The sequence below is a fragment of the Sturnira hondurensis genome, unplaced genomic scaffold (genome assembly GCF_014824575.4).
Source record: "Sturnira hondurensis isolate 20B ecotype Veracruz unplaced genomic scaffold, ASM1482457v3 Scaffold0001920, whole genome shotgun sequence".
Taxonomy (NCBI): Eukaryota; Metazoa; Chordata; class Mammalia; order Chiroptera; family Phyllostomidae; genus Sturnira; species Sturnira hondurensis.
In genome coordinates, this window is record NW_028074551.1 from 68330 (window position 1) to 86640 (window position 18311).

The following is an 18311-nucleotide window of genomic DNA, read 5'->3' on the forward strand; positions in this document are numbered from 1 at the left end:
GTGCTATGAATGTGACAGATTTTTTACGTCCAGTTTGCACTTTATTATTAATGAATTATTTTATTAATTCCATAAATTTTTTGAATTCTTTAAGAAATTGTGTTTTTTGAGCTTGTATGGCTATTTTTTTTTAATTTTTTTATTTAACTCTTGTTCAAGTACAGTTTTCTTTCTTGTATTCCCAGCCCTGCCCCCCCAAGTGCTCCCCCACCTCCCTCCCATCTCCAACCCCCACCTTAGTTATTGTCCATGCGTCCTTTATACTTGTTAATGTGAGTCCTTCCCCTTTTCCCCTGTAATTCTCTCCCCTCTCCCTTCTGGGCACTGTCAGCACCTTCTGTATTACAGTGTTTTTGGTTACATTTTGCTTGCTTGTTTGTTTTGTTGTAGAGAATCCTGTTAAAGGTGATATCATTAAAAAAAGTAATGATACTTTTCTCAAAATAATTTCAAGTTGATTATTAAAAAAGCAATGTTTTCTACCCAAAGTTTCCAGAAAATCTTTTAATTAATATTTTTGTGGGAATTTGAATAAATAAAGCGTTGTTCACAGGAAAAAAAAGAAATTGTATGGGAAAACATATTTGCCAATGATATCTCAGAGAAGGGTTTAATCTTCAAAATATACAAAGAACTTACATGACTCCACTTTAAGAAGACAAGAAACCCAATTAAAAAGTGGACAAAGGACTTGAACAGACATTTTTCCAAGGAGGACACACAGAAGATCCAGAGACACATGAAAAGATGCTCAATATCACTAGCTATCAGAGAGATGTAAATCAAAACCACAATGAGATACCTCTTTACGCCAGTCAGAATGGCCATTTTAAACAAAGCAACAAACAACAAGTGTTGGAGAGGCTGTGGAGAAGAGGGGATCCTGATCCATTGTTGGTGGGATTGCAGACTCATACAACCACTGTGGAAAACAGTATGGAATTTTCTCACAAAACTAAAAATGGACCTGTCTTTTGATCCAGCAATTCCATTGCTGGGATTATATCCTAAAAACCCTAAAACACCAATCCAAAAGAACCTATGCACCTCGATATTCATAACAGCACAATTTACAATAGCCAAGAACTGGAAGCAACCTAGGTGCCTGTCAGTAAATGAATGGATGAAAAAATTATGGTACATTTTATGAGCAGAATAAAATTCTATGCAGCAGAAAGGAAGAAGGAGCTCCTATCATTTGCATCAGCATGGATGGAACTGGAAAGCATTATGCTGAGTGAAATAAGCCAGGCATTGACAGACAAATACCATATGATCTTACCTTTAACAGGAAACTAAACAACAGAACAAACAAGCAAGCAAAATAAAAACAAAGACACTAAAATAGAGAACAAGGGGGCAGTGACCAGAAAGGAGGAAATTTCAGGGGATAAAGGGGAAGGATTTACGGGAACTAGTATACAGGACAAATGGACAACAACTAAGGGGGTGGAAATGGAAGGGAGGTGGGGAGCACTGGGGGGTGGGCTGGGATGGGAGTAAAAGACAGAAAACTGTAGTTGAACAATAATTAAATAAAAATTAATTCTAAAAAGAGAAATTGTGGATGGGTGGCAAGATGGCAGAGGAATGAGTGGGAGCCACACTAAACTTCTCCCAGGACCAACCTGGAACTAAAACTAAATTGTGGAGAAATTACCCACAACAAACAACTCAACTATAGTGAGGGGAAAAGGGGACCCTAGTTCACTGTTGGTGGGATTGCAGTCTGGTACAACCACTATGGAAAATAGTATGGAATTTTCTAAGAAAACTAAAAATGAATGTGCCTTTTGACCCAGCAATTCCACTCTTAGGAGTATATCCTAATAACCCTGAAACACCAATCCAAAAAACCTATGCACCCAAATGTTCATAGCAGCACAATTTACGATAGCCAAGAGTTGGAAGCAACCTAGGTGCCCATCAGTCAATGACTGGATCGAAAAACTATGGTACAATTATACAATGGAATTCTATGCTGCAGAAGGGAAGAAAGAACTACTGCCCTTTGCCATATCATGGATGGAACTGGAAAGCATTATGCTGAGTGAAATAAGGCAGGCAGTGAAAGACAAATATCATATGATATCACCATTAACAGGGGTCTAAACAAAACAAACAATCAAGCAAAATATGACCAATGACACTCAATTACGGAACAGTCTGAGAGGGCCCAGAGAGGAGATGGGAGAGAATCATAGGGGAAAAGGGGATAGACTCACATGAACAAGTATAAAGGACACATGGACAATTACTAAGGGTTGGGGGTGGAAACGGGAGGGGGGCGGGGAGCATTGGGTGGGGGGCAAGCCGGGTTGGGAATATAAGACAGAAAGCTGTACTTGAACAAGAATTAAATAAAAAAGTTATTTTTTTTAAAAAAAATTGAAATGTGAGTCATGGCACCATAAAAATTCTAGAGGAGTATATAGGCTGGAAAATCTCAAATATTTCTCACAGCCATATATTCACTAATATGTCCCCTAGAGCAAGAAAAGAATACACAAATCTCGTCAAAATAAAAAGCTTCTCCATAGCTAAAGAAACAAGATTAAAATGAAAAGAAAACCAACTACATGGGAAAACATATTATCAATGATACCTCGGAGAAAGTTTTGCTGTCCAAAAAATATAAGAAACTTATAAGATTCAATGTCAGGAAGACATATGACCCAGTTAAAAACTGGGCAAAGGACTTGAACAAATACTTCTCAAGGAGGACATACATAGGGCCAAAAGACATATGCTTAGCATTGCTAGCCTTCAGAGAAATGCAAATTAAAACCACAATGAAATACCACTTCACACTGGCTAGAATGGCCATTATGAACAAAGCAACAAACAGCAAGTGTTGAAGAGGATGTGGAGAAAAAGAAACCCTAGTGCACTATGGTGGGAATGCAGACTGATACAGCCACTGAGGAAAACAGTATGGAATTTCTTCAGAAAAATAAAAGTGGAACTGCCTTTTGACCCAGCAATTACACTTTTGGGATTATATTCTAAGAACTTTGAAACATCAATTCAAGAGAACCTATGCACTCCAAAGTTCATTGCAGCACAATTCATAATATCCAAGTGCTGGAAGCAACCCAAGTGCCCATCAGTAAATGAATGGATCCAAAAACTATGGTACATTTACACAGTGGAATACTACACGACAGAAAAAATAAGGAGCTCCTACCATTTGTGAAAGCATAGATGCTATTGGAGAACATAATGTTAGGTGAAATAAGCCAGGTGGTGAAAGACAAATACCACGTGACCTTGTGTACAAATGAAACCTAATCAACAAAACACACAAGCAAGCAAAATATAACCAGAGACATTGAAATCATGAACAAACTGATAGTAACCAGAGGGGAGGTGGGAGGGGATAATGGGATTTTCAGATACATCTATAAAGGACCAATGAAGAAAACCATTGGTGTAAAAAAAAAACCTGTTTGGTCCAATTCCATTACTACAGAGTACATACTTGACTTACCTCCCCTAAGCTTTTGTAAAAAAAAAAAAAAGAAGAATATTTTAGGGGAGACAGTACAGCAGAAGCTTTTTATAACTTAAAAATGACAGATGCTTATGTAAACATTCACTCAGTTCAGTGCAGAAAAGTGATTTCAGTATCTCTTTCATCATCAAACTTTCTAAGGTGATATTTTAGAAAAATATTTCAACAAATGTGCAAAAACCAACAGGTGTCACGTTGTACAAAATTCCCTTCATCTTCTAATGACATGACTAAATTGACCTTGGATATAAACACTGCAAAAGGTGACTGCTTAAGAACAGCTTCAAAAAAAAATTAAAAAACAGCTTCATACAAAACATGTTCATTCCTGAATAATTTGAAAGGGTTCAAACAATTCATTACCCTTTTATCAGAGAGAAATGCACTCAGGGCCAGGAAGTGTCCTGTTAGCATCATGTTCATTTCAACATTCACGTATATGTCTTGTCCAAGTCATGTTGTACGTTGTACATGCCTGATTCAGTTGGGTGACATTTTTATTCTGGAAAACTACATAGGAGACAGCTCTAGTATAGAAGCTTATTCTCCTTCAAAGATCACCTAGCCCTGTGCTGTGGTTCACTCATTTGCTGATGGAAAATCACTTCAGTAGCTTTTACCTATCACACACTCCCTGCAATTTATATTTCAGAAAGATATTTCAACCAAATGCTGAAGCAAGTACAAACTATATGGACTAATGCAGACCCCACTCATGGGGTCCATCACATTGTGAATGAGGCACAAGAAATTCACACGAACTACTGAGTTCTATGGAGGAAAGGGGATGGGCGGCTTCTCTCTCAAGAGGAGAAAAAGCTTCCGTCCTTGCCTTGACCAGCATTTATTTCTTTTCTGGGCACATTACATAATGGTCCTTATTTACTATGCACAGGCTCGCTTTAGCTGGTTACCTTTTACAGACAAAAGGAGAGGATGGCACTAATCACATCACATCACAGAAGAAGGATATTTTCAAATGCAAGGGGAAAAGTGGTTGAACTAGTTACACTCCATACTGGGGAGGTTTAGCACAGACTTGAGGAAGTGACAGTAGACACTTTCTCATTCAATTTAGGGTGAGGGAGTTTTAGCAAAAGCAAGTCACAACGTGGCCTAGGTACACTGCCTGCCTGACTCCCCATGTGAGAACCCATCCATGGGTGTGGGTCCTGTTTGGGCCAATGCCATGCAGAAGAGTCTCTTATAATGGACCCCAATTATTTCATTGTCTACTCAAATAAATACATTGATTAGGAGTCCAACCATGTATTTGGCATTTGTTGAAAACTCCCTTTGTATAAAATATGAAGCTTATTCTCCTTCAAAGATCACCTAGCCCAGTGCTAGAATTCATTCATTTGCAAATTCTTCACCACTGTATTATCAGAGTAGAAAGCACTTAGAACCCAAAAAGTGTACTTTCATGCTCACGCTCACTTAGACATTCAAAAACCTGTAGAGTCCAAGTTAAGTAGCACAGCATATGTGCATTTACTGCTGAGGCTATGCTTTTCACTGAGGAACAATACATCGGAGACAACTGTGGTATAGAAGCTTACTCTATTTCACACATGACATAGTCATGTGCATGCATTTATTGATTAGCTTTCAGAAAAATGATGCACACGCTCCTTTGTTCTCAAACTTACCAGGACAGTGGTATTCCAGAAAAATACTCAAACAGACTGCTCGAACAGTACATTTTACTGGAGACATCATTCATTTCAACTTCAACTGAAATGAGTACATTGACCAACTGTAATAAACAAGGCAGACAGACTTTTCAAAAAAACATTTTGTAGGACACATGTTCGTTCCCCAGTCATTTGGAAGGGTCCAACAATTTATCACTGTCCTCTCAGTGTGAAAAGCACTTGGTTGGGGAATGTGGACAGTTAGCTTCATATTCCTTTTGACTTACAAAAAACTGTTTTGTCCCAGTCAGTTTCTACAGACTACATGCTTGTATTAGCTTCCCTATGATTTTGTATTAGAAAGTTTACTTTAGAGGAGACAGTACTGAGGAAGCTTAATCCACTTCAAAAATGATAATGTTGGGGACCGCTCTGCCTGGTTTCAGGAATTGTAACTACCCCCGGTGGCTAAGGATGAGCAAGCAATTTCCATAATGTGAGCCGCAGGAATCAATGCTTGTCTCTGGTAGCAAATGCTGCCTCAGTTTCCTCCCCTTGCCCCCAAAGCACGGTTGGTAGTCAGAAACAGGTATGGCTCCTCACAGTGAGGAGTAACCTAAGCCAGACTCGATTACTTAGGAGATCATCATGGAATGACTCGGGGGGCTGCGACAAAGAGCGAGCAATAAACCCTTGACCCCCGGCTATGTGACATACCCTGAGTCTCCATGTACTCTGGGAGAAGTGCTTCCTGGCTCTAATCCATTTAAGCCTCAAAACCTGATGGGGAAGGGGTGTGACTTCTTGCCTTCCTAGAGCAGTATCTGAGGAGAAATGTGGAATAAGAAAGAATTCCTTAAAAAATCATGTGAAACCTGCTTTGCTAAGAGTGTTTTCACTCATATGTTAAGGGTCCAAGCAGGAAATAAGTATGTCTCCCAAAGTTTCTGCAAACCCCCTTTCCTGACAGACACTGACTCAGACTAAGCCCTAAGATTTCTTTCAAATGTTATCTACTGTTTGATCCTTGCTGACCTGTGTTCCTGTGTATTACAACCTAATTAAAGATCCTGAAGGAAGGGGCTCTTGGCCTTTTTCCTCTGAGAAACTGGCTACCTCTCCTCCCCAAGCAGATCATGTCTTGGTAGTATTTAATTTCATGCATGGTGGACGGAGGAACTTGAGTGCTAAGTCGCCCCTACAAAACAGACACTTACGCATATATTCTCCTATACAGATAAAAAGAAGTGATTTCCGTAGATCTTTCATTACCAAATGTTCCCTGAAAGTGATATTTGTAAAGTGAAAAATACTTTAACAAATGTGAAAAAATGAATACATGTCACAGTGTAAACCATTCATTTCATCTTCTACTGACATGAATACATTGACTTGGGTATAAACACTGCATAAGATGATTATTTAAAACCAGCTTTGGACTAAACATGCTAATTCCAAAGTGATTTGGATGATTCCAAGCAGTTCATTATTGTCCTATCAGACAGATATGCCCTTGGTTGAAGAGAGTTGACTGCTAGGTTCATATTTCTTTTAACATATAAAACAAATATTTGTCCTCACCATATTCTAACCCGTATATGCGTGTCTCAGCTCATTTATCCTTCTTTACAAGAAATAATACTTTGGAGGACACTGGGTATAGCTTATGCTACTATAAAGATGAAAATGACCTATTCATCCATTCACTCATTTGAGGACAGGAAAGTGATATCAGTAGTCTATTGTTACCAAACCTACCATGACAGTGAAATCTCAGAAAGATTACTGAAAAGAAGAGCAGAAGACAGGACATTTTTAAAAATTTTATTTATTTACCTTTAGGGGGGAAGGGAAGGAGAGAGGGAGAGAAATATTAATGTATGGTTGCCTCTCATATGTCCCCTGATGGGAACTGGCCTGCAACCCAGGCATGTGCCCTGACTGGGAATCAAACCGAGATCTTGTGGTTCATGGGCCCGCACTCAATCCATTAAGCTACACCAGCCAGGGCTAAAACAGGACATTTTACTGGGGAAAACTTTCAATTGAATTTCCATTGAAAAGAGTACATTGAGGACGGGAGGAAGATGGCGGTGGAGTAGGACAAAGGATTTCGCTTCCCTCCATGCACCACCGGAGAAGGACCTGGCTGATCTTCGGAGGAGCACAGCAGATGCCCAATGGGGACCCAGCATATAAGAAGGCAGGACTCCAGAGAGTGTAGCGGACACTGAATGACCAGAGGTTGAGGAGAGGAGACGACCGTGGATCAACAAGGTATGAGGGAGCAGTGCAGAGGTGGCAGCAGGCCCTCCGCCAGGCTGTGCCAGGGCCCTGGCTGGCCGCCCCGGTCTCTGAGAGCTGAGGGTGGGCAACACCGACTCTGAGAGAGAACTGGTCACCGGCACGCCACCCCCCCATTCTGGCAGGGCACAGATTGGAAAACACCATAAGAGATAGTTCTGCCAGTAGTGGCAGAGAGAGGAGTGAGCATTTGGAAGCAAACCAGAAAGCTCTGATAACCCATGGAGTCAGGTTGCCGGCTTGGGAGAACTGACAGTTGCCCAAGCATTCACTGCTTCTCTGGGAATCTGCCGGCTCTTGAACAGTCTCGGGGAGCCCCGGGCTGCTGGCAGGACCTCTGGAAGTGAGTCAGTTGCCAGCTCCATCCCTACTCACCCAGCGCAGACCAGCTCCATCCTTACTCAGCTGGCGCAGACTAGGAGGCACTGGGAGTCAGGCTGTGGCTGTCGCCTTGGGTAGCGGCGAGTCACCTGCACCTCCCAGGCCCAGTGGAGACTGCGCCGGACCTCGGCTTGAGTAACCGCTGATCACCCTCACCTCCCAGCCCTCGCGGGGCCTGCACCAGCTCTTGAACAGTGTCAGGGAGTCTTGGACTGCTGGCTGGGCCCCTGGAAGAGAGCCAGTTGCCAGCTCCATCCCTACTCAGCCAGCGCACAAAGGGAAACACGGGGAGTCAGGCTGTGGCTGTTGGTTTGGGAGAATTGTGAGTTGCCCTGTGTGTTCAGCCACAGCACAGGGAAAGGTCCCCACCCAAGCCTACAAGAACAGGAAACCCTGGCTGGGAGTGCGCGCCCTCACGCCAGACCAGGGCAGGAAAGCGTGGGAGAAAATCCGCTCTCAGAGGGCACAGGAGAGGGACGCCAGTCTGGATCGGGGGGGGGGGGCACTCACAGGTATCCTACCACAGAAGTTCACACCATAAACTCAGGGTACCAGAACAGATCAATTTCAGAAGCTGAGGCCAACAAGAAGAGCATCACACACAATGGGAAGACAAAGAAACAATCACCAAATGAAAGAAAAGGAGGAAGTCTCAGAAAGAATGTGAGATGAAATAGAGGCAAGTCAACTATCAGATATTGAATTCGAAGCACTGGTTATCAGGAAAATCAAAGAGCTTACAATGAGCTACCAGACACTACAGGGGAGCTACAATGAACTCTCTGCAAACAATACCAACATGAAAAAGGAAATAGAAACCATAAGCAAAGGCCAAGAGGAAATGAAGAATACAATTTCTGAACTGAAGAACACAGTAGAAGGTATGAAGAGTAGGATTGATGAGGCAGAAGAGCGCATAACTGAGCTCGAAGAGGGGGTGGAAAGAATTTCCCAGATGGACCAGGTAATGGAAAAGAGAATCAGAAAAAATTAGGAGAGTCTAAGAGAAATGCAAGACAATATGAAAAGTAATAATATCGGAATAATAGGAATACCAGAAGGAGAAGAAGAAAAAGGGATAGAAAACCTAATTGAAAGAGTAATAACAGAAAATTTTCCTAAGTTGAAGAGAGAGAAAGTCACAGGATTCCAGGAATCACAGAGAGTCCCAATCAGGTGGAACCCAAAGAGGCCTACTGCAAGACACATCATCATTAAAATGGCAAAACTCCCAGACAAATAGAGAATCCTAAGGATAGCAAGAGAGAAAAAAAGAAAGTGTATTTAGTAACATACAAGGGCGTCCGAATAAGGTTGGCTACTGACTTCTCAATGGAAACATTCGAAGCAAGAAGAGAATGGCAAGAAATATTCCAAGTAATGAGAAACAGAGGCCTACAACCAAGGCTACTGTACCAAGCAAGGCTCTCAATCAAGATAGAAGGCCAAATAAAGAGCTTCCAGGACAAAAGAAGTCTAAAAGAATATGCCTCCACCAAACCAGGCTCTACAAGAATTACTGAAAGGGATGCTTAAGGAAAGGAAGGAAAAGAGAGAGACGGAGAGGAACCCAGGTACACAAATGGCAGTGAATAAGTACCTTTCAATAATAACTTTAAATGTAAATGGATTAAATGCAAGAATTAAAAGACATAGAATAGCTGAATGGTTAAGAAAGCATGACCCACACATATGCTGCCTACAGGAGACCCGCCTCAGGTCAAATGACCATCACAGACTAAAAGTGAAAGGATGGAAACAAATGTTCCAAGAAAATGGACAAGAAAAAAAAGCCGGGGTAGCAATTCTCATATCAGACAAAATAGACTTCAAAAAAAGGGCCATAAAGAGAGACCCAGAAGGTCACTTCATAATACTCAAGGGAAGAATCCACCAAGAAGACATTAACATTGTAAATATATATGCACCCAACATAGGAGCATTCAAATATATAAAGGAAATCCTAGAGGACATCAAGAAAGATATTGACAGCAACACAATTATAGTAGGGGATTTTAACACCCTACTCTCAAAAATGGACAGATCTTCCAAACAAAATATCAACAAAGATATTGAAGCATTAAATGACACTGTAGATGAAATAGACCTAATTGATATATAGAGAACCCTCCATCCCAAGGAAGCTAAATACACATTCTTTTCAAGTGTATATGGAAGATTTTCAAAGATAGACCACATGATAGGACACAAAATGAGTCTCAACAATTTCAGGAAAATAGAAACCATACCCATTATCTTCTCTGCTCACAAGGGACTGAAATTGGGAACCAACCCCACAAGAAAAAACCCAAAACTCCCAAAAGCATGGAGATTAAATGGTATGCTATTAAACAACGAATAGGTCAAGATTGAAATTAGAAAAAAAAATTAAAAATCTTCTCAAAACTAATGAAAATGAACTCACAACAACCCAAAACTTATGGGACACAGTGAAGGCAGTCTGGATAGGGAAGTTCATACTAATACAGGCTTACCTAAGGAAGACAGAAACATTTCAAACAAACAACCTAACCTGACACCTCCAAGAACTTGAGCAACAACAACAAAGACAGTCCAAGCAAGTAGAAGGAAGGAAATATCCAAGATCAGAGCAGAATTAAATGACATAGAGACTAAAAGCACAATTCTAAGGATCAATGAATCCAGGAGTTGGTTTTTTGAAAAGATAAACAAAATAGACAAACCTTTAAGTAGGCTCATTAAGAAAAAAAGAGAGAAAACCCAAATAAACACAATCAGAAATGAAAGAGGAGAGATTACAAGTGATGCCACAAAAATAGAAGGGATTGTAAGAAATTACTATGCAGAACTGTATGCCAAGAAAGTTGAAAACCTAGGTGAAATGGACAACTTTCTAGAAAAACATAATCTTCCAAAACTCAATGAAAAAGAAGCAGAAAACCTGAACAGGCCAATAAGAGCAGAAGAAATTGAAGAAGTAATAAAAAAACTCCCATCACACAAAAGCCCTGGACCAGATGGTTCCACAAGAGAATTCTACAAAGCTTTTATTGAAGATTTAACCCCTATTCTTCACAGACTATTCAAAAAATCCAAAAGGAAGGAAAACTCCCAAACTCTTTTTATGAAATCAGCATCATCCTAATTCCAAAATCAGATAGAGACACAACAAAGAAAGAAAACTACAGGCCAATATCGCTGATGAACATAGACGCTAAAATCCTCAATAACATATTGGCAAATCGCATCCAACAATACATCAAAAAGATCATACTCCACAACCAAGTGGGATTCATCCCAGGGATGCAGGGATGGTTCAATATCCACAAATCAGTAAATGTAATACATCACATAAACCAAAGCAAACACAAAAACCACATGATCATATCAATAGACACAGGAAAAGCTTTTGATAAGGTACAACACCAATTAATGATAAAGGTACTCAGCAAAGTGGGAATAGAGGGAGCATTCCTCAATATAATAAAGGCCATATATGAAAGACTACAGCCAACATCATACTCAATGGGCAAAAACTAAAACCTTTCCAACTAAGATCAGGAACAAGACAAGGCTACCCACTATCACCACTTGTATTTAGTATAGTATTAGAAGTTCTAGCCACAGTGATCAGACAAGAAGAGGAAGCAAAAGACATCCAAATCGGAAAGGAGGAAACAAAACTGACATTTTTTGCAGATGACATGATAGTGTACATTGAAAAGCCTATAGCCTCTACCAAAAAAACTGCTTGAACTAATAAATGAATTTTGAAAAACAGCTGATACAAAGTCAATATCCAGAAATCAAAGGCATTTTTTATACCAACAATGAAGCAGCAGAAGCAGAAATCAAGAAAAAAATCCCATTCGAAATAGGAAAAACAAAAATAAAATATCTGGGAATAAAGCTAACCAAGGAGGTTAAAGACCTGTATGCAGAAAACCACTCAACACTGAGTCAAGATATCAAGGGAAGCACAAAGAAATGGAAACATATACCATGGTAATGGATTGGAAGAATTAACATCATCAAAATGTCCATACTACCCAAAGCAATTTATAGATTCAATGCAATACCTACTAAAGTTCCAATGGCATATTTCACAGACATAGAACAAACACTTCAAAAATTTATATGGAACCATAAAAGACAGCGAATAGCAGCTGCAATTTTGAGAAAGAAGAACAAAGTAGGAGGGATCACAATACCTGATATCAAACTGTATTACAAGGCCACTGTAATCAAAACAGTCTGGTACTGGCATAAAAACAGGCACATAGACCAATGGAATAGAACAGAGAACCCAGAAATAAACCCAAGTGTCTATGCTAACTCAATATTCCACAAAGGGGGCAGTAAGATAAAATGGAGTAAGGATAGCCTCTTCAACAGATGGTGTTGGGAGAACTGGACAGCTACATGCAAAAAAATGAAACTCGAGCACCAACTTACACCATACACCAAAATCAATTCAAGGTGGATAAAATACTTAAATATAAGCCGTGACACCATTAAAGTCCTAGAGGAGAACATTGGCAGGAAAATCTCACATATTCCATGCAGCAAGATTTTTACTGATACGTCCCCTAGAGGAAGGGACATAAAGGAAAGAACAAACAAATGGGATCTCATCAAAATTAAAAGTTTCTGCATGGCTAAGGAAACCAGTGTCAAGATAAAAAGAGAAGCACCAGTTTGGGAAAACATATTTGCCAATGATACCTCAGACAAAGGTTTAATCTTCAAAATATACAACGAACTCCCTCGACTCCACTCAAAGAAGATGAGCAACCCAATTAAAAAATGGGCAGAGGACTTGAACAGACATTTCTCCAAGGAGGACATACAGAGGATACAGAGACACATGAAAAGATGCTTGATATCGCTACCTATCAGAGAGATGCAAATTAAAACCACAAGGAGATACCAGTTAACATCAGTCAGAATGGCTATCATAAACAAAGAAACAACAAGTGCTGGAGAGGTTGTGGGGAAAAGGGGACCCTAGTTCACTGTTGGTGGGATTGCAGATTGGTACAACCACTATGGAAAACAGTATGGGATTTTCTAAGAAAACTAAAAATGAATGTGCCTTTTGACCCAGCAATTCCACTCTTAGGAGTATATCGTAAGAATTCTGAAACACCATTCCAAAAGAACCTATGCACCCCAATGTTCATAGCAGCACAATTCACGATAGCCAAGAGCTGGAAGCAACCTAGATGCCCATCAGTCAATGACTGGATCAAAAAACTATGGTACATTTACACAATGGAATTCTATGCTGCAGAAAGGAAGAAGGAACTACTACCCTTTGCCATATCATGGATGGAACTGGAAAGCATTATGCTGAGTGAAATAAGCCAGGCGGTGAAAGACAAATACCATATGATATCACCGTTAACAGGGATCTAAACAAAACAAACAAACAAGCAAAATATGACCAATGACACTCAATTACTGAACAGGCTGACAGGGTCCAGAGGTGAGAGGGGAGAGAATCATAGGGGAAAAGGGGATGGACTCACATGAACAAGTATAAAGGACACATGGACAATAACTAAGGGTTGGGGGTGGAAATGGGAGGGAGGTTGGGAGCATGGGGCGGGGTTGGGCAGAGTTGGAAATATAAGACAGAAAGCTGTACTTGAACAAGAATTAAATTAAAAAATTATTTAAAAAAAAAGAAAGAAAGTGAAGCATCAACTTACACCATACAGCAAAATTAATTCAAGGTGGATAAAAGACTTAAATATAAGCCGTGACACCATTAAAGTCCTAGAGGAGAACATTGGCAGGAAAATCTCACATATTCCATGCAGCAAGATTTTTACTGATACGTCCCCTAGAGGAAGGGATATAAAGGAAAGAACAAACAAATGGGATCTCATCAAAATTAAAAGCTTTTGCATGGCTAAGGAAAACAGTATCAAGATTAAAAGAGAAGCACCAGTTTGAGAAAACATATTTGCCAATGATACCTCAGACAAAGGTTTAATCTACAAAATATAGAAAGAACTCACTTGACTCCACTGAAGCAAGATGAGAAACCCAATTAAAAAATTGCCCATTTTTTAATTGGGTTTTTCTGCCAATGTTCTCCTCTAGGACTTTAAGGACTTGAACAGACATTTCTCCAAGGAGGACATACAGAGGATCCAGAGACACATGAAAAGATGCTCGATATCGCTAGCTGTCAGAGAGATGCAAGTTAAAACCACAATGAGATACCACTTTACACCCTCAGAATGGCTATCATAAACAAAGAAACAAACAACAAGTGCTGGAGAGGTTGTGGGGAAAAGGGGACCCTGGTTCACTGTTGGTGGAATTGCAGACTGGTACAACCACTATGGAAAACAGTATGGAACTTTGTAAGAAAACTAAAAATGAACATGCCTTTTGACCCAGGAATTCCATTATTAGGAGTATATCCTAAGAACCCTGAAACACCAATCCAAAAGAACCTATGCACCCCGTTGTTCATACCAGCACAATTTACGATAGCCAAGAGTTGGAAGCAACCTAGATGCCCATCGGTCAATGACTGGATCAAAAAGCTATGGTACATTTACACAATGGAATTCTATGCTGCAGAAAGAAAGAAGGAGCTCCTACCTTTTGCAACATCATGGATGGAACTGGAGAATATTATGTTTAGCGAAATAAGCCAGGTGGTGAAAGACAAATACCATATAATCTCACCTTTAACAGGAATCTAAACAACCAAACAAACAAGCATGCAAAATATGACCAATGACACTCAAATATGGAACAGGCTGACAGGGTCCCGAGAGGAGAGGGTAGAGAATCATAGGGGGAAATGGAAGGGACTCACATGAATAAGTATAAAGGACACATGGACAATAATTTGGGGGGGGGCGGAAATGGGAGGGAAGTGTGGAGCACTAGGGGGGGGCAGGGCTGGGAATATAAAACTGAAAACTGTACTTGAATAAGAATTAAATAAAAAATAAAATGGGGAGTACATCGACAGATCTTTACAAACACTTAGGCAGAGTTTGCTTCAAACTGCTTCATATTATGCATGCTCATTCCTGAGTGACTAGGGAGGGTTCACACATTCATCATCTTTGTATCAGAAAGAAATGCCCTCGGTGATAGAATGTGGACAGTTAGTTTCATGTTCATTTTGACATATACAAAATATTTTTGTTCAAGGCAGTTGCTAAGGAGTACATGCTTGTCTTAGATTCCCTATGATTTTTATTAGAAAGAATACTTTGTAGGACTAGTACTGAGGAAGCTTACTCTACTTCAAAGACCACAGACCATTATGCATACATTCTCTGATTTGATGAAAGAAAAGTAGTTTTGGGAGGTCTTTAACTATCAAACATATCACAAAAGTGATATTGCAGAAAAATGCCTCGACAGAATGCTGATGACTGTATGTTGTTATGGATAACTAGTAATTTCATCTTTTACTGAAAGATGAAATCACTTGTTAAAGAGTGAAGATGGTTTTTATTTAAAAAAACCCTTTGTACCAAAGATTTTCATTCCCCAGTGATATACAAGAGAGAAAAATCTTCACTAGTATATTATCAAAGTGGGTATACTTTGATAATATACTAATGTATATTAGTATATTATCCCCCAAAGTGCACTTTGAGGTTCTACTCACTTAGACATTCACACACCTATAGACTCCAAGTTATATACTAGAGTATACCTGCATTTCTTAGTTAAACTATGTTTTTCTCCTAGGAAGAATACATTGAAGAAAACTGGTATTGAAGCTTAGTCTTCATCACAGTTGTCATAGTCCTATGAATGCATGCACTCATTTGTTGAACACAAAGGGATTTAAGGTCTTCCATTATCAAACCACCACAAAAGCGAACATACACAAACACACTCAGAAGGAAAAAAAACTGGTACATGCACAAGACACACCACTCATTTCATCTTTTCTTGAAATAATTACATTGATTTTGGGTGTAAACACTGCATAAGATGATTGCATCAAACCAGATTTGGACAAAACTTGCTCATTCAAAAGTGATTTGTACAGTTGCAGACAATTCATTACTGTTCTATCAGACACAAATGGTCTTGATTATAGAGAGTTGACTGTTAGGTTTATATGATTTTGACCTTCATGAAACTAATTTTCCCGGTCTGATTCTGACCCATATACTCATGTCTTACCTCATGTAGGCTATTTTATAATAAATAATACTTTGGAGGAAACTGTTTGGCTGTAGCTTATTCTACTTGTAGATAAAACTGACCTATTCATCCATTCACACAGTCAGGACAATAAATTGATATCAGAAGTCTTTTGTTATCAAACTTGCCACGACATGGATATCGCAGAAGATGCTTCCACAGAGGTGCTGAAAATAGGACATTTTACTACAGTCAACTTTTATTTGAACTTCGACTGAAATGAGTACATTGACATAACCCTACAAACACTTCTGTGGAGTTTGCTTCAAACAACTTCATACTATACGTGCTCATTGATGAACGAATTAGAAGGGTGCAAACAATTCATAAACTTTCTTTCTGAGTGAAATGCTCTCAGTGATAGAACATAGACACTTAGCATTATGTCCATTTTTACATACACAAAAGTGTTTTGTTCCTCTCAGTTTCTACAGACCACAGGCTTTCTGTAGCTTCCCTATGATTTTGTATTAGAAAGTTTACTTTAGAGGAGACAGTACTGAGGAAGCTTACCCCCTTTGCAAGATGACACACCCTTTTGCATACATTCTCCTATTTGAGTAAAAAATTATTTTCATAGCTCTTTCATTATCAAACATTCCCCCAAAAGAATATTTCAGAAAGATACTTAAACAGAATACTGATTACATTACATAGTATTCAAGACAGCACTCATTTCACTGTCTCCTGAATGAGTACATTGATAACTTGTTAAACTGTGTAGATAAATTTTGATGAAAACCCACTCTTATAAGATATTTTCATTTCCAAGTGATTCAGAGGGGTGGAAACGCTTCACTACTGTGTTACCACAGTGAAATGAACTCGGAGCCAAAATAGGGCACTTTTAGTTTCATACTCACTTAGACATTAAGAAACTTTATTCTCTGCATTACACAGTACAGTATACATGCAGTTCTCAGTTTGGCTATGCTTTTCTCATAGAAAGAATACATTGGAGCAAACCATGGTACACAAAATACTCTCTTTCATATGCAGGTGTTCCCTCTTTCTCTATAAGAAAAGTGATTTAGTAGCTATATTTTTATCAAACCAACCACAAAAGTGATTTTTCAAAGGATTACATTAGAAAAATGCCGATGACATTACATAGTATTTGAGACACTTCTCACTTCATCGTCTGTTGTTTCAGTACATTTATAACGTGTTCACAGTGTGGAAGACTTCTGTTGCAAACCTTCTATTAGGAGATATTTTCATTCCAAAGTGATTCAGAAATATAAAAACCCTGCATTACTGTGTTACCAGAGTGAAATGGGTACTAAAAGGGTACTTTTAGTCTAAAAGGGTACTTTTAGTTTTATAATCACTTAGACATAAAGAAAATTTATACTCTGCAGTACGTAGTACAGTACACATGCAGTTCTCAGTTAGACTGTGCTTTTCTCCTAGAAAGAATACATTAGAGAAAACTGTGGTATTGAAGATTACTCTGTGTCTCAGATGTTATAGACTTACGAATGCACAAACATTTGTTCACTAAAAAGTGACTTAAGAAGGTTTTTCCTAATCAAAACACCACAAATAGCCATCTTATAAAAACACACTTCCTCACAAGAGCAGAAAAAGAAAAAATTCACTACCCATGTAGAAAATACACCATTCACTTAATCTTTTCCTGTAATGATTACATTGACCTCAGGTATGAACACTGCATAAAATGATTGCTTGAAGAAACCTTTGGATGAAACATGCTCATTCCAGAGTGAGTTGGACAGTTACAGACAATTCATTACTGTTCTGTTAGATGGAAATGGCCTTGATTGAAGAGAGTTCATTGTAAGTTCATTCTGTTTTCACCTTCATGAAACTGATTTTCCTCATCATATCCTCAACTCACTCATGTCGGTAGCTCAGGATGCTTTTTTACAAGAAATAATACTTTGGAGGAGACCGTTTGGCTGTAGCTAAGTCTACATGAAAGATGAATGTGACCTATTCATCTATTCACTCACTTGAAGACAAGAGAGTGATATCAGTAGTCTCTTGTCATCCAACCTGCCACAACAGTGATATCTCAGAAAGATACTTTCACAGACATGCTGAAAACAGGATGTTTTACTGGGGAAAATTTTCATTGGAACGTTGACTGAAACGAGTACATTGACATAGCTTTACCAACACTTAGGCGGAGTTGGATTCAAACAGCTTCATATTATACTTACTCTTTGCTGAGCGAATTGGAAGTGTGCAAACAATTCATCAACTTTCTTTCTGAGAGAAAGGCCCTTGGTGATAGAACATGGACAGTTAGCTTCATGTTTCTTTTGATG